The following is a 22,743-nucleotide window of genomic DNA, read 5'->3' as shown; positions in this document are numbered from 1 at the left end:
ATGCCACAATGTCATGGTGATGAGCCATAGGGAAGTCCGTGGAGCTCTCTAAAATGTTAATCCAAAAGTCCTTGGGGAAATTAAGAATATAACCACACAGTCAAGGAAATCCATAAGAGGGAAGTAATTTATCTACTTACCATTCGGTTTCCCTGCTGGAAAGCAAATAGAAGCTAAAAATGGGTGGATCTTTAGAAAGGTATATTTTCTTTTTCTCTAGCTATTTTTATTATATTTATCTTTGTGTTACATTTTCACTGGGATGTGCTGAGGAGTGGATTTTTTTATTTGACCTTCTTGAGATTTGATGGGTTTCCTGAATCAGTTTAATTTCATCAGTTTGGGAAACGTCTCAGCCATTAATTACCTCTTTCAATATTGCCTTTTCCCCAATATTGTCTTTTCTCCTGAAATTCTCATTCTGTGCTCCATGGCTCCTAATGTCCCATTTTTAACCTCTCTTTACCTCTTGGGACTGCATTATGAATAACTTCTTTAAATTTATTTCAGCTGACTAAACTTCTTTTCATCTATGTCTAATTGGCTATTAAATTGCTAAATACAATAGTGAAATCTTGACTATGATCACTTTCACCTCGAAAATTATTTGGTTCTTCATCAAATCTGCCCGATCTTATAAAATCTCATGTCCGTTTCTTATCTTCTATGTCACTTTGTTTATAACTTGAAACTCATTATTTTATAATCTGTCTTATATGCCAATCACTGTGGATATGCTTCAGCGGTTACTTCTCAGCCTCTCAGTGCTTTGTTTCCATATATGGTTTTATCACTTTTTTTCTAAGTTCCTTTTTTTTCCCCTAGAACATTATCTGCGAGAATTCCTTGAGGCCTGGGTTACGGGTGAGTTCCTCCAGAGAAGATTTGTTTCCTTTTGTCATGTGCCTGGGGCACAACCAACCTGGACTTCAGCTTACAACTCAATTTTCCACCTGAGGTTTTTCAAACCACCCACACAGTGTGATTTCAGGCTACAAACCTATGTGCGGGCATTTGGGTATATGAACTCTCATGTGAGAATATTTCCCTTCCATTCAGAATTAAGGGTGGGGACTGCCAATGTCCTTTGCCATCCCCGGGGGCTTTTTCCCACTTCATCCTTACTCTGAGGACATAGCTATTTAGGATCCCAACTTAATGTAATTTGGGAGAGCCAGAGCCTCCAGACAGACTTCCATTTTGGACAGACCAACGGAACCTCCCATTTGGGGCTTTTCTGTCTGTCTCCCATGGCTACCCAAACCAATGGTTAAGCTCAACTGACCCAGCAAATGCCTGCAAGGGGTCACGACACCTCTGTGATACCCGTTTTCATTTAGTCCATGGCTTCTATTTTTATCAACTCATCAATGCCTTTTGAAATATCTGTAAGTGGTTTAGCCAGCATTTTTTACTTTTAAGGAGGAAAGCTGTCATCAGGGTTTCTAGTCTGCTAAACAGCTGGATAAGGAAGACACAGAATTCTCTTTACCCCATAGCCCCAGGGACGTGTTAACATCCTGCAGTTGGCCAGAGGCTTGTTCACTGGAATATCGGCCTCTGGGGCTGGCCACGCGCCTGTAGCTGGTGTAACACACCAGTGATCATGAGTGAAGGGGAAACTGTACTGCAAAGTACACTTTTAGCTTTAGAGAGTTACTTAAGGGACTGAAGATGAGCCATTAACCCAGGCAGGACCCAGGGCCTGCATTATGTATTCAGTTCCTCCGGGTTAACTGTATGGGGCTGAGTGGAGACATTCCTATCAAGGTCAGGAAAAGCTCCTACACTCTGGTCCTTCAACTAACAAAACGGCACCTGATATACTATTCGGATTCCCAGGACAGCATATTCAGTCTGAGAATTTTGCAGTAGCCTCGATCCAAAGCAACCAGGAAGGTTGTTATTCCTGCTCCAGGAAGCAACTCTCCAGGGCTTCTTGAGGCGTGTGTCCTATGTCTTGGGGAGAGAATGCAGAGCTAGAATTCTCAGTGACAGTTTGGAGCCTTTGGTGATATCCAAATGGGGAAAAGACGGAAGGGCACCCAGGTCCTGGAGTAAAACTGAGACAGGCTGGGACCCTTTGCAGCAGTGCCTGCACCTGGACAGATATCTCCTCAAGCAATAAAATACAAAGAAACTATATGGGACTAAAAATAACTACATGCGTGCACAGCTGGGGCACATTATGGACAAGAAGATACAAAAAGACCAAAAACACCCAACTACCACTTCCGAAGAGCCAGGAGCAAAAGCAGGGGACTAGGCATGCACCTTGCACACAACACCACCAAAGGGGTGGGCAAAACACCTAAGCCACTCCTCTGGCATGACCTCTGGACCCAGCCCTACCCTCACCCCTACCCTTACCCCATATAAGGAATCAGCTCGTCCCCCCTTGTGGAGGGAGAGAGGGAACCTGTTACTTGTTTCCATTCCCTCCTGCTGCAGCAGGGGTCTCCATAAAGCCTTGCCTGAATTCCTTGTCCGGCCTCTTATCAATTTCTTATCAATTTCTCTTCCTCTCATCAATTTAAGGAAGGCCAAGACCCCTGGCCTGTATCAAAACAATGCCAGCAAGGCTGAGGGTTATAGATATCTTTTTGAGAAACATATCAGCCTGTTATTGGGCTCTGGTGTAAGACCCAAAGGCTGACATTAGCCGTACAACCATGGGACCAGAACTGCCAATCACCGCCTGAGGAATTGAGAGAGACTTCTATCACAGCGTGGAGGGGGCCCAGCAGAGCTCCATCATTACGTGGAGGTAAAACCAACGTGGAGGGCTGCCCAGACTCGTGACATTTGTGCCACACCCACTATTGAGCTGGGTGAGGCAGAGGATTGGACGTAAGTGTGGGCCATAACCCACGGGTTTCCAGACGGCTTGGAGCTGATCTTGTACCTTAGCTGTTCCAAATGTCCCCCATACATCCCACCCTAAGTAGCCAGTACCGATCAACCTGTGTCATAACAACAAAAATAATATTTGACACATCCTATGTGCTACTTACATTCTACTGCTGTTCTGACCACATTTAGTCCTTATAATAATTTTATATGGTTGGATTATTATTTCCTTTATCTTATAGATAAGAAAGAGTCACCAAGAGCTTAAAAAACTTATTCAAGATGATACAACTCGTATGGGATGGAGTTCATATTCCAACCCGGGCAATCTGGTTCCTGAGTCTGTACTTTCAATTGCCACAGTATTCTGCCGTGCAGCATGCGGGGATGTTCTTGTCAAGCTAAATGCTGTGTGTGAGATAACCGTAGGTTAAATAGTCACTAAGCACTGACACTGTAAGTATTTCTTTTTACAGGACAAGGTTCAATTCTGTTAAAACAAGATAAAGCACAGGAGGAGAAACTGGCATTGTTATAAACTATTTTGGCTCCATCTGATTTGTGAACGACTGCTAACAAAGAATCAAGGGCAATACAATTGGGAACCTTGGAAATACAGGTTCACTGGCACCCAAAAGGTGTTAACGGTCTGGCATCGAAATATAGGTGTTTCCAAAGATTTTGAGGAGTGTACATCAATACAGAGCATACTAGTCTCCAAAGACGGCCATGATTCCTCACCCTCCCAGACCTATATCCGATTTCCCCTCTCCTTGAATCTGGCCTGGCCTTTTACTTGCTTTGATCAACATAATGTGACAGAAGTGATACTATGCCTAAGCCTTAAAAAAAAGGGCTGACAGCGTTCACCTTTGTACTCTTGGAAGCTGGCCAGCCTCTAAGAAGCCCAACTATCCTGAGATCACCACGCTGTGAGGAAGACCAGGCTAGCCAAGTGGAAAAGGCATACGGAGGCACCAGACACATGAGGGAAACCTTCCTGGGCCTCTAGCCTAACCCAGCTGCTAGCTAACTGCAGCTACGTAGCACCATCATGGGGCAGAAACATCACCAGCCAAGCCCTGCCCAGGATGCAGAAATCAGGAGAAATAAGAAACTGTGCTTGTCTCAAGGCCCTAAGTTTTAGAGTGGTCTGTTACACAGCGAGAGACAACCAAAATACACGGATTAATGTGACAATATATAGTATAGCTTGTCAAATCTGCCAGAAGCACGCTGTATGTGCATAGCAACAGGAGAAAGCTGGTAGCGCAAATAAAGGTAGGAGAATAAAAACTGAGGTGCTCTCGGTTTAGTCCTAGACAAGTAACTTTGTAAAATGATCATCATATTGAAAATGTAGGAATGAATGAATGCCTGGATTAAAAAATCCTGCCCTAGGGCTTCCCTGGTGGCGCAGTGGTTGAGAGTCCGCCTGCCGATGCAGGGGACACGGGTTCGTGCCCCAGTCCGGGAGGATCCCACATGCCGCGGAGCGGCTGGGCCCGTGAGCCATGGCCGCTGAGCCTGTGCGTCCGGAGCCTGTGCTCCGCAACGGGAGAGGCCACAACAGTGAGAGGCCCGCGTACCGCAAAAAAAAAAAAAAAAAAAAAAAAAAAAAAATCCTGCCCTATTCTAGAACTAAGCACTGCGTAACTGGAGCTACCCGCCTGCCCCCGGACACTGCCCTGTACCTGTGCCACCCCAGGCCTGGGCTCCAGTCTCTGTTTCGTGAAAGAAAACCCAGTGACTTCTAAAAATAAGGATGGATCTGTGATTCTGGATCTCAGGGAGGGAAAGGCATGCCAGAGACATCTTGTGAATGAGGCATTTATGGGCACCAAAAAGAGACACATAGAGTGTAAAAACCTGTGAACACTAGGTCAGGAGAAGTGAAGAAAAAATCCTCACGTCCACAAGGCTGAGAGGAAGAAAAGGACATAGGTCAAACATTAAGGCCTGGACCTAATCAGTTAATTGCAGGCTGCAAACAGAGGCAGATGGGCAGGCAAACGGGCTGAGCACTGACCCCACTTGAGACACTGGTCGAGGTCAACGCACATCCACTGTTCAGGGAAAAACAACACTGAGAGAAGAATCAGTGTCCAGTCTAGAGCGATGTCCAGCTTCCCCTCGCTGTGGCCTTGTTGCTGTGTGTGTCAATTTCAGGGGCTTAAATAAGGCAACCTCTCTTGGCCTGGATGCTGTAATTACAGCTTCCATCTGCAGGGAAGCGCTTCCTGACAAGGTCATGAGGAAGGCCTGGTGGGGTGAGCTGTAGCTGGGGCACTGCTGTATCGTATTCTTCCCCAAGGTTGAGCACTGGAGTGAAGGAAGTTAGATAGGCACTGCATCCAAAGATAACCTTTCATTTGAGTGCCTCCCTTTGACTTTGTCCCATTTCAGGGTCCCATTTCACCCATTTTCTGTACACAGTAACTCAGCGGCTCCTTTTTAACCCATAGTTAACTTGATCATGACTGTAAATGGAGGATAACTTTCCATGGGACATATTCCATCGAAACGCAATGAAATAAGTCAACATTGTATTACTCCCTGCATCCATCCATTTCCACTACCTAATCGATGCCCTGCTTCAAAATCTTCAACCTGTTGTTAATGGCTTGCCTGTGATTGTGAGGGGCATATCTGATTTTTTTTTTTATTTCGAGGACATCTGCTGTCTGTCTGCTCTAGCATTATTGTCTAATATTCTGATTTTCTCAAAGAAGCAGAGAATCTCACTTTGTCCTTTAGCAAGTGAAAAACTGAACGATCCAATGCAGGGAGCTAAAGAATGGCCTTGGCACTCTCTCCCCATCATCTTGCCTCTTTGTTAGGCTATTAAAGAATGAATAAGAAAGTCATTCTCTGCTGGTCATCCATAAGGAAACGCAGGTAGCCCTTGGAGTGAAGTGGGTTTTCCGAGTTTGCCTAGAGAGGACTGTGGACAGTCCACGGCCAGTCGAGGGAGAAGGGGAGCCTGAGCATCCTTTATCTACGTCTCTCCTCCATCTCTAATGTGTGATGGCAAAAAATGAGGAAATCCAGACTATAGGGGAGATGAGAGAGCCAAGAGAGGACGTACAGCCAAATGGAAGGGAACTGGGTGTTGGAGGTGGATACACCTGGGTTCAAATTCCAGCTCTGCCGCTCACCGGCTGTGAGTACTTACTCAGCATCTCTGAGCCTCAATGCTCTCTCCAGTAAAATAATTTTAGTTGCAGAACGGCTTTGAGAAGTAAATACTTTATTCAAAGTGTTCAGCCCTCAGTAAATGGAGCTACCGTTATTATAATAATTACGACAGACATCAAGGCCATGTTCATTTACCACCAAAGAAGTGTAGGATTATGTGTCTATTCTCCACGTACCTCCAACGCTTTCTACACTTCCTGCCTTCACTCCCTAACACCGCACACTCTACAATAGCTGTGCTTATCTTCCTGCTTGTGAAAGATCGAAATGACTTGGAACAAAGTCAACAGAAAGTACATGTTTAGAAATTCACATATATACTTAGTGGGCAGATTAGTCATAGTCAGACTCACAGGCTCCTTATAAAATTTCTGAAGGGAATTGGTCGAGATGCATCAAATGCCCTTACCAGTATATGCTGTCTGACACAGACATTCTATTTGGGGATGGGGGTTGGGGGAGGAGTACCATCTTTAAGAGCTGAAACAAGTGCTTCCAAAAATAAACCACTTTTTAAGATTAAAATTTTCCAAAATATGTTAAATAAATATCATAATTCAATCAACAAATTTGCTCTTGGGTCACTATTTTTTAAATAGCAAATTAGTTATTCTCTAAGAGAGGAGTACACAGGCTTCAGTGTTTAGGTGAAGAAGCAGATACTAGAAATCTCTATTCATACAAAAATCCATGTACGTTTATACACGTCCATTTATAAAAAATGTTCTTCAAGCTTTCCAAAACTCCAATTATTTGAGGAGAAAAAGGTGATGAAGCTTTTTAGCACCAAATTCTAGAAGTTAGTGACAAATTTCTTTTTAAGTTTGCCGGAGTGAAGCTGGCACATAGGTCTCTATGTCTGACATCCTATTTTTAAGGGGTGTATGCTAAGGAAATATTAATGGACATGCACAAAAATTAAGTTATAAGACTGTTTACACATTTATTCTTAATGATTAGGGCGGCAATATTCTTTATTGCCCAAACCTGGTCACTTTTGAGATAAAGAGGAAATGCTATTAGTCATTAAGCCAGGGGATAGCAGGGATAAACCAACAGTGCCAAATAGAAGCAATCTAAATGTCCAGCAGGGAGGATTAGTAAAATAATAACCATGTAACATTCTTAAAAAATATTAAAAGAGAAAATTCAGCCATATGGAAAGATGTACCTGATATATTAGTAGAAAAAAGTCAGATTGCAAACTAATATGCACAGTATGGTAACACTAAAAACACACACTCGCAAGCACAGACCCAGTCCCCACAATACGAGAAGGACAGTGCTAACAGGAGTTGCTCCTGGGTGGTGGGAATTGGGGCCATTTCTATCCATCATGAACGTGTATTACACTCGCAATTTCAGAAAAAAGTTATTTACAATTTCTTTTAGTCAGGTATTGTCTTGAAAACTCTTGTCTCAGAATGTAACCTGTCCTCCAAAGCCTAAGGTGAATTTCCTAAGCATCTGAGCCTTTCGCGGGCCGAAACATTCATGCAACATGTTAAACAAAGCTCAGCCTCAGCTCAGCGTTCACGACCATTTGCCCACGAGTCTCAGTAATACAAATTCTGACATAGGTGAAGCAATAAAGCCCATACAATTGCATCTCATTACGATCTCAGATTCTGGCCTTTGAAAATATTCCCCAATGGTTCTTTTTATCTCCTGGTACCACAAGCATTAAAAAGACACTTTGCAGTACTCAAAGAGGTGATTATCTTTGTAGACCACTCCACACCAGGGCAAAACCAGGCTATGTCACTGTTCTCCTTTTCTGTCCTCCACAGAATTCTCTTGATTGTGAACACATATATTTGGAACTGCAAATTGGCAACTGCCACCACTCTGGGAGTCTGGAGGTGGTGACCCTATCAAGCACTCACATGAATGCATTTGTAAACCTCTGGTCCCAATGCAATGCCTACAGGAAAAAACGAAGCTCACCTCTGAGACTGCTTCCAGCTTAGATGAATGAGACACCACAGGAAAAAGGTTAAGCCCATTGTGTCCACTTGACCAGCTTGGCAATAAAGTTTCTAGTGAAAGGGATGGAAAAAAATTTTTGAGCGAAAAAGGGCACTTTTCAGTAAAGGAAGCCTCAGAGCTTCCTAATTTTCACAACTCCAGCAAAATATTCAACATAGTCGGTGAAAGAATCCATCCGAGGTCCACATGCTATAATATGCAACCCACCCTTAATTCGGAGAGTTCAGAATAAACCATCAGGCAAGGCCCACGGAAAGCTAAAGGTCAAAGACATGAAAAATGAGAGAAAATGTAAAGCAAACAAAAATAAGCTTCCAGGAGCTCTTAGAACACGATGTCATCAGACCAGCTCCAGCACAATCCACCCCAAGCTGCAGTCAGAATTCATCCAAAACCAAATGCCTTATCTCCCCACATAAGTCACTATTTCTGGGAAAGGCTCCATCATTTTCTCATTAGCACAGGTTGAGAACCTCCAAGGCATCTCTGGCTCCTGCTCCATCAATCCAGTGTCCAGTAGGTGCCAAATCCGGCTAATTCCACCTTGATTAACCCCTCTCTTTTCTTCCTGTCCCTTTCACGAGGCTTTAGACAAACACCTCTAAGCTGATTTCCTATTTCCTCTCCCTTCCAATCCCAGTCCAACTCACACCACCCTGTTACATCTGTATTCTTTTTTTTTATGTGGCAAAAAATGCATAATATAAAATTTACCAGGGCTTCCCTGGTGGCGCAGTGGTTGAGAGTCCGCCTGCCAATGCAGGGGACACGGGTTCGTGCCCCGGTCCGGGAAGATCCCACATGCCGCGGGGCGGCTGGGCCCGTGAGCCATGGCCGCTGAGCCTGCGCGTCCGGAGCCTGTGCTCCGCAACGGGAGAGGCCACAACAGTGAGAGGCCCGCGTACCGCAAAAAAAAAAAAAAAGAAAGAAATTTACCATCCTAACCTCTTTTAAGGGTACCGTTCCACAGTGTTAAATACATTCACACTGCTGTGAAACAGATCCCCAGAAATGTTTCATCTTGAAAACCTGAAACTATACCCATTAAGCAACAGCTCTCCGTGCCCTCCTCCCCCCAGTCTCTGGCAACCACCATTCTACTTTCTGTTTTTACAAATCCGACTGCTTTAGATATCTCATATTAGTAGGATCGTACAGTATTTGTCTTTTGTGTGACTGGCCTATTTCACTTACTCACATATTCCCATTGTAGCGTATGACAGGATTTCCTTCCCTTTTAGGGCTGAATAATGTTCCACTGTATGCATAAACCATATTTTGCTTATCTCTTCATCCAGTGATGGACATTCGGGTTGCTTCACCTTTCGGCTACTGTGAATAGTGATGCTATAAACACGGGTGTACAAATACCTCTTCCAGGCCCTGCTTTTTTTTTTTTTTTTTTTTTTAATTAATTTATTTTTGCTGTGTTGCGTCTTCGTTTCTGTGCGAGGGCTTTCTCTAGTTGTGGCAAGCGGGGGCCACTCTTCATCGCGGTGCGCGGGCCTCTCACTATCGCGGCCTCTTGTTGCGGAGCACAGGCTCCAGACGCGCAGGCTCAGTAGTCGTGGCTCACGGGCCTAGTTGCTCCGCAGCATGTGGGATCCTCCCAGACCAGGGCTCGAACCCGTGTCCCCTGCATTAGCAGGCAGATTCTCAACCACTGCACCACCAGGGAAGCCCCCAGGCCCTGCTTTTGATTCTTTTGGACATCTACCCAGAAGTAAGATGGCTGGATCATACGGTAGTTCTAATTTTTATATTTTTGAGAAATCTCCATCCTGTTTTCCACAGTGATTGCACTATTTTACATTCCCACCAACAGCACCCAAGGGTTCCAAGCACTCCACATCCTCACCAATATTCGTTACTTTCTGGCTTCTTGATAGCAGCCATCCTAATGGGTGTGAGATAGTATCTCATTGTGGTTTTGATTTGTATTCCCCTGATGATTCGTGGTATTGAATATTATATTTATACTCGTACCCCCTAACTCTGGTCAAACCCCTTCACTTCTTAGAGGCTGCCTAATGAACAAAGTACAAACCCATTTAAAGCCTTCCATAACTTAACAATATCTACATTATTTCATACAATTTCATTCCGCAAATCTTCTGCATCAGCTCCACTAAATACCTCATCGTTTTCCAAACAGGTCCCATGCTTTCTTTTCCCCCTGCACATATTTATAGCTCAAATACCATCTCCCCTAAGAAGATTCCTTTGTTTTCAATCAGAACTTTATATTCCTTCAGCACTCAGGGCTTGCTCTTACATATATTTACCTTTTCTATACCCATTTATTCGCTGGTCTCATCTCACTTACTGAACAGAAAGTTCCTTAAGGCCATAGACTGAATCCTGTTCAATCATCTGTCTGTCACGGTGCCTGGAACACTGCAGGCCTTCTAAATATAGTTATTAAATAAAGGACTCAACATTTTAATGTGTAATCAGTTGACTCAGCCCATCAAAATAGCTACAATTTCAAATCAACAGAACTGCCCTCTTTTTTTGTGCATTGGGAGAGTGAGAGAGGAATGGGGAAAGATTTCAGGTTTTGTTATTCAGTCATCCAGACTCACCCTAATTCTCTTGACCACATTATTTAACTCCCCACTTAAAAAAAAGATTCTGAAGACCAAGCAGAGCTGACACCCAGTAACTGAACTGCCGGCTGTTGCATTTACCCTCCTAGTGGCTACAAGCTGACATTTAAATCCTCCTCTCTCTCCAAATATTAACCACAGTCAGCTGGTCAATTGGGTTCTGAACCAAGTTTTGATGGAGCACATTTCAAATACAATTCTGGGAAAATATTGAATTATTTCATTTTCACTTTATTCCCTCAATGGTAGCTTCCATCTCAAGTTCAATTAAGCTCACTTGAAATCAGAATTCACAAGAATGCATTTCATTTAGATTTACTGGAAGATGTCAGGCACCAGTTAATTGGTCTTAAAGCAGCATAGCCATGAGGTCCTTCCAAACCGAGCTCTCTGTCTTTGCCAAGCAGGTGTTCTTGCTGGTTAACGCTGATTGGGTAATGGTTATCCAACACTCTACCAAATAAAGTAGATACAGATTTTCAATTATCTGTGTGCACCCCAGCCATGGTCTCTGTTCTGTGGCCTGCAATTTCTCCTTCATTTGAATGAATGGATGATTCTGATGGATAATTCAACAAACATTTACCAAAACCTACCCTGTGCCAGGCACTGTTCTAGACACTTCATTTATTCAGCAAGGTCTTATTTAATCCCTTCTATTTGCCAGGCCTTTTGCCGGGGATTGGGGATTCCAAGTCACAGAAGATTTGATTCCTCTCCTCAAGGAATCTAGGAAATGTTTCAGACTTGTGGTTGGTGCCCGTGGAAATGTAGTCTTCGTGCTCAGCAGGTCATGGAAGACGATATATAAAAGCATGGCTGTGGCTACATTCCAGTAAAACTTAACTACAAAAAGAGATGCAGGGCTTCCATGGTGGCGCAGTGGTTGAGAGTCCGCCTGCCGATGCAGGGGACACGGGTTCGTGCCCAGGTCCGGGAAGATACCACATGCTGCGGAGCGGCTGGGCCCGTGAGCCATGGCCGCTGAGCCTGCGCGTCCGGAGCCTGTGCTCCACAACGGGAGAGGTCACAGCAGTGAGAGGACCGGCCAGACTGGGTCTGTGGGCCGTAGCTGACCAGCCTGTTTTACACCATGTTGCATCTCTGTCCTTTGCTCCTGCAACATGCTCTCCCTGAGGACCCTCCCCCGTGCCTCATCTATGTATCTGCCACCTATGCTGCAGAGTCATGTTCAAGTCTTGCCCCTTCCTCTTCTGATTCAAGTCCAAGAATTTTCTTTTTTTAATTTAGAAAACTTTATTTGGCTTCCATAATTTCAAGGATAAGCAGGCAACACAAACTTTCCTCATAAAGAAATCTTCAAGTAAATAATGACTAGCTTTTCTACGGTGCTTATACTTCTTCCAAGTTTTTTCTCTCTTACAACAATCTCTTGAAAGAGGTAATGCAGGTGTTATTATTCCTACCAGGTCCATGAGAAGCTGAAGTGGTACATCTTGAGAATCAGAGGCAGAAGAACAGGAGGAGAAGGGACCACAGAGGCTATGGGTCTTCCCAGTAAACCCAGAATCGGATGTGGGGCATGGAATCTTGCTTCCCCAGAGGCTGTCCAAGAAGCTGGCAGAAACAGCTGGGAAGGGTAGGATAGGGGAGGCCTCTGTGGAAAGGAACTGGCAGATTCAGCCTCCTCCCCGCCCCGACCAATGCCTATTCTAAGGTGTAAAGGCCTGTCCTACACAACTGAAAAAAGGGACTACTTTACATTTGTGTCGTTTGGTGTGTGATACTGTGGCCAGCTTGGGAAAGCATCGTATGCTTTCCCTGTGCCCCTGTCCCCCTGCGTCTCCCCCCACATTTTCAGTGGAATTATATTCCTCAAAAAAAAAAATTAAGACATGAACTTTGCATCAAGCTTTGTTTTCTAGAGACCTTAAGCTAGAAAATTTGGGGACCAGGAGACCCTCAGTCTAAGACTTTGGAGTTGGAATGCCCACTCTTGGAAGATAATTGTCTGTCAGTTTCTTACAGACAAAATGGCCCTATTGAGTCAGAGACAAAAGCCTTTGTCTTCTACCAGCATCCATGAAACTGTGGCAGGTAAATTGTTGGCTTGCAACTAGAGTACAATCCTACGCTTCACAGTTCTTGACACCCACCTCTCGGAAACAAGAAGGACCCCATTGCCGGTGATAACTGGGATGGTACTAACCCCTGGCAGACACTGACATCACAATTAGCAAAGCTTTCATCCGTGGTTGATTGAGATGAGGTGCCGGTAAAGTGCAAGATGTTGGAAGGTCAAATGGCTGCACCATTTGATTGATGGGGCTAATGATAACTATAAAGATGGTTTTGTGAAATGGTTATTTTGGAAGGTGTTTGAAACCTTGCAAAAAGTAAATTAAATCAGGGCAGCTAACTGCCAGCTTAAGGCATGTTCCACAAGTGTCAGGGCTCTTTATCATTTTAAAAGAGACGCTCGTCTCTTACAACAGCAAAGCAGACTATGCTGAAAATCAGACCCAGGATATGATTTTTACATGTGATCAAATGTACAGCTTCAACACGTCTCCTATGTCAAAATCAGAGCCCTCATGAGTAAGGGAAGCGACTATGAAACCTGGGATGGGGACATCTGTGTGTTTAAGTCTGAAAATCTTGGACCCTCTGGACCAGCAAAAGCAGCCTCTCCCCATTGCCAGAGGGAAATAGTTCCCTTCCCCTCCTATCAAATTGCCTAGAGACGATGCACTGATCTTACCTGAAACAGGTGCATGGCAAATGGCATTTATGCTCAGGATCTGTCCCCCACTACTACTCACGAGTGCCACTAACCAGTGCCAGGACCTGCCATCATGTGGGCAGGGATATCCAGGGCGTTTTCTAGGATAGAACAGATTGTACACCGAAGGAATTGTAGGACTCTGCATATGTGCAAGAGTCAATCTTGAAGGTGACAGACCACAGGGCAGAGTAAAAGGACAGATAGGGGACGGGGACTGACAGGAGGGCACCCACCTGAGACTCAGGGTTCAATGAGCTGATGAGGACACCCAGAGCCAGTCCTAACACACTGCTGGGATGAGTCCCAGAAACACAGGCGCAACGACGGCCTAGAGTAAAGGTGGGGTGAAGATATTAGAACCTCCTTGGTCAGAAGGTTCAGAGACATGCTATTGTTAGAATGGATTGACTACATAAAACTTGAGACTCTCCACACGATTAAATTCCCTGCGAGAGCTCAAAGGATACTTCCTTCAATAGGAAATGGACCGAGGAAGACAGCACAAGCATCATCGAAGCAGCCCTCGTAAGCAGGAGCTGCCATGAATCTGCTGCCATGGAACCAAGATCCGTAATATAAAGGGGGTCCCAGATGGCAAAGGCAGGCAAGCAGCACCTGCTGGCCAGAAGCAAGTTGGACGTAATTACCGTAACGTGCAGCAAGAATGGAGTCGCATTTGGGTGCCTTAACCGACAGCGAGCTACGGTGATGGGGAAAAGACCACGGTGTCCCGAGCTGCAAGACAGATGGGCAGCTGACTAGGGTGTTGCTTGATCTGTATAATCAAAAATAAACACACACACAATGATACACACATGAGCTGGTGAGCAGAGGTTGACAGCAACCACCATGGAAAAGCACAGTCCTTTCATCTATTTCCCAGATTTAAGTCTGTTCACAGACCCAAAGCTCCACCCCCAAAGTATATGTTAATCAAGTCCTTTGGTGCACGGTCCATTATTTCCCAGAACAGGGCCTGTTCAGCCCTGCTCACCCTGTGGTATGTCCTGGCACAGGTTAATGGTCTGGAAGCCAGGAAGGGTTGGGGGAGGCAGATTGAAGAGGAGGCTAGGCCTCCCTGAGGAAGGATTCTGCAACACCGGCGCGAATCTACGTGGAAAATACACCTCCGATTCTTCCACCGAAGGGACCTGTGACCATTTGCTAGGGAAACTTTGAGAAAGGGGAAAAAAATCCAGGAATTTCAAAAACCATTAAATATAGGGTCTGAGCTAACGTTAATACCAAGAGACCTAAAACGCGCCCCCCCCCCAAGCTCGCTGGTCAGAGTGAGGGCTTACTGAAGCCATGTGACAAGTACAGTTCTAGCCTGAGTCACAGGGGGCCTGATGAGGCCACTGACCCACACTGTGGTTACTTCCGCCGTCATTAGATGTGTAACTGGAATAGAGAGATTTAGTAGCAAGCGAGACCCTATATCTGCTCCGTGACTTGTGGGGTAAGAGCCATTATGGTAATAAACCCAAATGCAGACCCTGAGACCGCCTCCTTTCCTGCTAAGATAACGAGTTGGAAGCCATTCTGCGTGCCTGAAGGAACTGGAGAGACCAATGCCACAACCAAAGACTTGAAAGAGGCAGGAATAGTCGTCCACCTCACATCTGCCAATGCACCCGACTGGCCTCTGCAGAACCCAGATGGATCGTGTTAGATGCCCATAGGCTACTGTGAAATTAACCAAGCAAGAGCCTCAACACCAACTGCCGGACTAGACGGAATAGCTTTACCTCTTCAAGCAGGTCAATGCGGACTCCAGTACTTAGGATGTCACCAGTGAGTTGATGAATGCTTTTTCTTCTTTCGATATCCAGAATCAAAAGTAATTCTGACTACAGTACACCTTCACCAGAATAGCTTTAGGGCTCTGTGAAATCTTTTGTCACAATCTAGTCCTCAGGGAGCTTGACATTCTACGGAATGTTGGGACTTTCTGTGGACAACACACGGGTCCCTTATTTTGATGATCTCATACTAATTGTACTGGGAAGCAGGAAGTGGCATGTTCTTTACATACTTTAATAAGAGGATACACGCATGTTGGAAGATGAGATATAAACCCCACAAATACTTGGGGCCTCACAAATCTGTGACATTTCTAGAGCATGGCTTAGAGCATTCCGGGACATCCCTCCAAAGTAAAGGAAAAATCAGTATTCCTCGTACACCTACTACTATGTGTAGACTGAAAAAAAGGCACGACCTAGAAGTTGAGAGTTATGTTTTACTCCGCGGACAAAACTGAGGACTTAAGCCCAGGACACGGCGTCTCAGATAACTGAGGGACTGCTCTAAAGAAGCAAGGAGGGAAGCCAGGAGATGTAAGAGTTTTTGCAACAAAGTAATCAAAGGATTCCTGTTAATTAAAGAAAACCAGATACCTCAAGTTAATGAACTGAGCGCTTTTCCATGTATGGGAAGATGCGAAATCTGGGCTCACGGAAATCATCCCCTTGATGTGCACCTCTTGGGGACCAGTATCCTGTGCTTCTCATCCTGAGTCTCCCCAGGGTGCACCGTCGGGGGTGGCTGCAGCAGCTGACCGCTAGATGGCGGGCATCCTGCTTCTATCCTGAGTTCCCTCAGGGCTCACCATCGGAGCAGCTGTAAAGTGGTGGGTTGATGGCTCCAACATCTTTTGTTTATCGATATGGCAGGCAATATTTTTCATTCACATACGAAAGCAGCACAGTACTTGTTGGAATGCTTTAGGGTTTAATGCAGTGCTTAGAACGCTAAGGAAAAACTCCTCAAATATATTTACCTGGGGATCAGAAGGCTGCCAGAGGAAGAGAAGTCTCTGTAGCAGGTTCAAACTGTGGTACAGGCTGCCTGCCACTTGAACTGCACGGTATATAGCAAGCTGGATGGTGCAGAAGGCACCCACGGTGGATAAAGATGTTGGGCCAGGGACCTCCCTGGTGGCGCAGTGGTTAGGAATCCGCCTGCCAATGCAGGGGACACGGGTTTGATCCCTGGTCCGGGAAGATCCCACATGCCGCGGATCAACTAAGCCCCTGTGCCACAACTACTGAGCCTGTGCTCTAGAGCCCACGAGCCACAACTTCTGAGGCCACGTGCTACAATTACTGAAGACCGCGAGCCACAACTACTGAAGCCCGTGCACCTAGAGCCCGTGCTCCGCAACACGGGAAGCCACCGCAATGAGAAGCCGGCGCACCGCAGTGAAGAGTAGCCCCCGCTTACTACAACTAGAGAAAGCCCGCGTGCAGCAACGAAGACCCAAGGCAGCCAAAAATAAAATTAAAGAAACAAAAAGCTGCTGGGCCAGTTCCATATGACATTTGCAGTGCAGACCTGGAGAGTTCTCAAGTAAGACCATGTCCTCTGCATCCAGGACCCCTTCGTGTGAAAAACAGCTCCTTGTGCGCTACTGGGCCCCAGATGAAACGGACATCTGACTTGGAGCACCTAGTGACGATATGACCTGAGCTGTCCATCGTGAGCTGAGCGTTACTGTGTCCACAGAGTCATAGGGCCGGGCTGGTGCCGCAGCAATCCACTGTACGGTTAAAGCGGTGCATTTGGTTCCAGACTCAAGCAAACCTAGCAAGCGCAAGTAAACTGCATGAAAAGGTAACAGGTAAATTCCATGGTCAGGTAACTACCATGTCACTTACTTCTCAGGTACCAACACCTGTTTTCCAAACCATATCCGTGGCCGCACAGGGCATTCTCTATGACTAACTGATGGAGGAAGAATGAACTGAGCCTGGTTCACAGGTGAATTTCAGGAAATGAAGGCACTGGACATGGACTGCCTGCTGCATTGCAACCCACTCAACGGGAGGCCAAGGGGCAAGCATGCACTTAGCCATGACTTTGTATGAAGGGAAAAGTTGCTTCTAGTTCAGACATAAACTTCTGGAAGCGGTAAATAACTTGGCCAATAGTTCAGGAGCTGGGAGGAATAAACATGGAAATTAAAAACGAGGTATACATGGACTGATAGATGTGCTCAAACAGTTTGAAAAGCTCTGTGTTTCCCATGAACGTCCATGAAAAAGAATCCATTAGAGAAAGGTTTCAAGAACCAAGCCAGATGAGAGTAGATGTGAGCCAGCTTCTCTTCCGTCCCCAGAGGTGGCCAAGCGTGAGCTGACCATCACAGGCTCCTTCTGCCACTACTGAACGCCCAATCGGTCAGCAGCAGGGATGGACGCTGAGTTCTCAACATGGCACGATTCCTTGGGAAGACCAGGCTGGTGGCCAGTTGGTGTCACTTAGCCCCTTCTACATCCGAATGCACGTCAGCTGGTCCTCACTGAAACAGATCGATACTGCAGAGAGGAGCTTGCCCAGCCTGCTGGCCATCCGTCTGTCAGAAATCCCGAGCAAGAGCTTATAAGATGCCTGCTCTGTTGATGGTCATCCAGATAACACTGTCTCAGACCAAGGGTTCCCAATTATGCTCACGGTAGAAGCCAACGTCATTACAGCGGCCCACAGAGGACCCTGCCACCTGTCCCCAGCCCCACCTCTCTGACCTCTCCTCCCTGCCCTCTCTGCTCAAGTCACACTTTCTAGACCCTCCATGACCCGAGCCCACTCCTGGCTTACGGAGCGCCAGCTCCCCCAGTGGTACCCTCTGCCTGGAACAGTCTTCCCCTGGACATCTTCCCCACTAACTCCCTCGCCTCCTCAAGACTTTGTTTGCATGTCAGCTTCTCAAGGATGCGACCCTAACCACACAACTTAATGTTAACACCCGCCCACCCTCACCCCTTCCCTCCACGGCATCCACAACTCCCACTGTTCACCAGACGGCAGCCCCACACCTCTCCTCTGCAGAACTGCTCACCGACTGTGAGGCTCTGCACAAAGGCATTATCATCCAGCCCCCCAACCTCGGCTGCTTCCCAATGTCGAGGCGGCCACACCTCCTCAATGACTGCAGTCCTTGCCCACGTGGAGGTGGGTGTTCCAGGAAAACACGCGGTCTCGTGCGGTCCCCGCTGGCCTTCAGACCACGCCCACCCCGTCACTTCCCGATATGGTACTTAAAGACCTTTGCATCCGCTGAACTTTACAGGCCTCAGTCATCTGCTCTGGGAAGGGACAACTGCCATAGCAGAGTCCACCTGCTGGTATCTTCCTCACGCACAAGAACTTCGGGAGTTGCAGCCACCCCCGGAGAGGGTCCCTGGCGAGGCAAAGGGGCATCGACTCATCCGCTGACTTCGTTCCAGTCTGCGTGTAAGTGGGGCTCGTCTCGAGCTGGTGCTCAGAAGAGGCTCCATGACCAGTAATGGGACCTCTGGATGTTTCAAAGGCAGAACGAGCTACTGGACTGAGGACACTCCCGGTGGGGAGTGAAGGCTGCTGAGCTCAGGGCTCAGGGCCTGGGGCAACAGCTGGGGTGAGAGAGGAGGCACCTCGGTTAGCCATTCAAGCTCTGCCTTCAACTGGCCTGCAGAGCCAGGGGTTCGTTTACATACACACACCCACGGTGTCATTAAAGCCAAAGGAAGCGCAGGCCAACGTCTCCCACACACATTCTAAAATGTGTTATCTGCAATTCAATTTCACGTGGCCTGCAGAGGCAATAAAGGGCAAAGGGAATTAACCTGCCATTAACCTGCCATGCATTCCACAAGCGCTCCCTGCACACCCACACGCCCAGGGATAACAATTTGCCAATATAACCTTTAATTAAATGAACAGAAATCACGCAGACCCCATGATGGAGGAAGTCCCTAAATAGAAGGAAATTATGTATGAGTTGCCCCCAGCCACTCATTTCAGCTCCAACAGGAGCTGTCGGTAGGGAAGATCAAAATGGGAGACTTCTCTTTCCCTGGCCTTGGCAGGCGCCGTCTGCCAGAAGAAAGGCGGGGGCCCCGGTCACACACGCTGCGGCGAGGGCGTAGCGCCACCTAGAGGAGAACACGGGGAGAACGGAGCCGCCCGCCGGAAGCTGAGACAACCAGGGTCCCAGTGACGCTGCCCAAGGCCTTTGAACCAAAGGAACGACTTCCCAGCAAGGCAGACCCTTGTCCTCAATGTCACAGCTCAAGAGCAGCGTTCTCTTTGTAGGCAAAAGCATTAGATTCCTGCGATTCCAAAATGACTGCTAAGGGACAGTGTTAGCTTACCTGGGGAGCAGAAAAGACAAGCAAAAGGTCCCCCGTCTTCTCTCCCTCACCTGTCCCCTCCCTTCCAGGCCCACGGCCACTGTCCTACTTGCAGCCTTCGTTATCACCTCTCTGGATTATTGTCAGGTGGACGAAACCCTGACCTGTCCTCCCCCTGCCAGTCACCTCCCACCCTGAATTCACAACCCACCCCCTTCCACTCTGCACACACGCCTAACACATGCCAGAAAAGCCAGCCTAAAGTTCATGTCCTGTATCTGCTCAAAACCCTGCCAGCATCTTCCCTGCCCCAAGGATAGTGCCCCATGGCTCAGCGTCATGTTCCAAACTCCAGCATACCAGTCTTAACTGCCATGACCCCCGTTCACATCCCTAGCCTCAGCCAAACCTGGACTACACCCTACTCCTGTCACCTCTGTGTGCCCGTTCACACCACGCCCTCCGGATGAAATGTCCAACCCCACTCCGCCTTCACCCCCATGTCCACATTTGTAAATTCCATGTGCTCCTTAGGGACTAGACCTACAGCTTCCACTTCCATGAAGCTTTTCCCCACTGGGATTAATCTCAACCTTCTTTGTTATAGCTTCTCTCACATTCTATCTTGCAATGTAGTTATTTTTTCTCCTAGTCTAAAAGGTAAACTCTTTTGAGGGCAGGAAACTATTCACTGTTGAATCTGGGTTATATACACAGAGAGAAATCAAAGATACTTGATAAATGTTGGTTGGGTAGAATTTAATTTTGAAGGTTGTTTATTTTTGTGGCGCTGGCACAAGGATCGGCTTTATTTAGCAAAGAGAAGAATCTTCTGCTGTGTCAAGCATTAGGCCGAGCGTTGGTGACGGGACTTTTAAGGTGCTGAGGCTTTGAGAAATGGGAGGCATCTTACAGGATGCTTGGCGGAGGGTGAGAAAGGGGTGGAATTCCACAGCTAGATTTTAGTAGCTCAGGGCTACTCAGTAAATCATCTGATTTCTCCTGGGAAATTCTCCGAGGCTGAAGAGAAGCGGTAGCAGATTCGCTCTAAACGGGTATGAAGAGTTGATCCATGTGGGCACTGCCGGACCCTTGGATCCCAGTTTCATTCTAGCCTCCTGCAGGGAACCCTCCCAACTGTTCTGGGCCACTGGGTTCCCTGCCTTCACTGACTTTAGTACCATACATCTTAGCGCTAGATTATACGCTGCCTTTAGTATCCACTAAAGTTCCATGGGCAATACCATAGCTCACCAACTTGTCTACAGAGACATTATATCTGAAGCTTCTGAATGCGCCCCAGTGGCCAGTACCCAGCTAGGCATTGAGTTGTGCTCAATCCCTGCCTACGGACTGACTCTCAACTCGTGGGCTTCCCATAAAGACTTAGACACTAGGATGGCTCCATGTGGCTCTGAACCTGAGCAGGACGCTGTGGGGCTCCTGGGCACACCAGCCTTTCTGTGTCCCCCATTTCTTGTTTGTAGGGAATCATCTTCAGCCTTCACGACCATCCCTGAGTTCCAAAGGGCAGGTTCAAACAATTGCTAATCAGAGAAGGGAGGGGATGAGGAGGAAAAGGGAGGATCAGCCAAGAAACAATAGTGCAGCCTTGGGGCAGGGTCCTGGTTCCCCCTTAAGGGATACACATAGCAATACCTTTGAGCTGTTTTGCAGATATCGAAACCCCCAGCAGGTGGAAGAAGTTAAGCATGCAGACCCCAGACCGGTTGGAAGCAGAAGGTTGATGATGCTCACTCCCGATGACCTCACCTCCAACCAATCAGAAGAAGGCCCACGAGCTGATCACGCCCTGCTCCTTGAACACGATAAGTGTCCTCACTACCCCCTCCAGGGTGGGACACACAGTTTTGAGGGCATTAGCCTGCTGTGTCCCCCTTTTCCGGGCAAAGCAATAAAGCTATTCTTTTCTACTTCACCCAAAACCCCATCTCCGATATTCAATTCAGTACCAGTGTCCAGAGGCTGAATTTCAGCTACAGCTTTAAAAGAGGTTGGGAAGGAATTTCTTGTGATGTTTGCTGTTGTTTAACATTTCTCATACTCCTAGGGTGTCACTGTCAATTAGTGAACATACACAAGCACCATTGTTTGACAGGTATTTTTCAAGGTATTAAAAAATACGAACATGAAGATGTGGGGGCAGCCTTGCCACACAGGAGGAATGAGTTCATAGCCTAGTGTGGGAGAGAGAATTTCTACAAACAAATGTAACAACAGAGCAAGCCAGGGCGAGCAGGCTCAAGGCAGCTGCTGGAGGGCAGGTGTGGTTGGACTGCAGAGACCACTCTCTGCTCCCTGAAAGTTTTCCAGGAAAAATACAACCCTGAAATCCCCCACCAGTCCTTCTCCATCCATGTACAGTTTTGTAGACTTGAAGAGAACACCAGAGGGCACTTGACAACTAAGTTGCTCACAGTAGTTCTCACTCAGCTCACTCTGCCTACGTGTCAAGTTTCCCGAAAAGGGTCCAGATCTATCAGACTGGGGTTTATGCGGGCTTCTTTGTACTTACCCTGCAGGAGAAGAGCCTAGAAGCCAGGCACCCCAGAGATTTTCTTAGCAGACTCCATAGAACACAGCTGACCCTGGCCCCATGAATGGTCCTCAGCACTACAGAGCTTGCTGGAGCCCTCCCTGAACTTTCCTGCAAAGTGCATTTCATTACTAGCTAGAAGGGAAACAAAAACGAATTCACAATGAAAATAAAGTTGGAAAAAATGACAATCCTATAGAAAGAATAGGCTTTTTTTCCCCCCTCTCTCTCTCTTTTTAATATCTTGGTAATGAACCTGCCAAGAGAAAATGATTCTGGATGAAAAAATTCAAATTATAATTACTGAAAAATTGAGAAAATATTTGAGGTACTTTACCTATGTCAGTGACAAATAGTTCTTCAGTCACTCAGTTAAGAAATGGATCCTTCCAAGCCCCGATTGATGTTAATGAACAGGGACTGCTCACAGAGACCCAAGGTTAAGAGCAGGAGTGACCCAGAAAAGGCTCAGCTCAATAGAAAACATGTGAGGCATGGCAAGGACATGGGTTTTAAACTTTAAACTTTTTTTTTAAATCCTCTTTTTCTCATTATTAAAAAAAATGCTTGTTTATTACAGAAAATTTGGCCAATATTATACATATAAACAAAAGAAAACTCATCATTAGATTCTCATCACCTGAAAGGGACTCAAATTTAAGAAGCAGTTACCTTATACTA

General features: G+C 46.5%; 1 protein-coding gene across 1 annotated transcript in view; it reads right to left on the bottom strand.

The window, feature by feature from the left end:
* GPR39 (G protein-coupled receptor 39) overlaps positions 1 to 22,743 on the bottom strand; it is a 240,836-nt gene that overhangs the window by 151,263 nt on the left and 66,830 nt on the right. The gene's annotated exons all lie outside the window — the stretch shown is intronic.

This window comes from Mesoplodon mirus (genome assembly GCF_964341445.2).
Source record: "Mesoplodon mirus genome assembly, chromosome: 8".
NCBI lineage: Eukaryota > Metazoa > Chordata > Mammalia > Artiodactyla > Ziphiidae > Mesoplodon > Mesoplodon mirus.
Note: the sequence above shows the minus strand (reverse complement) of the source record. Positions and strands in the feature narration are given on the sequence as shown.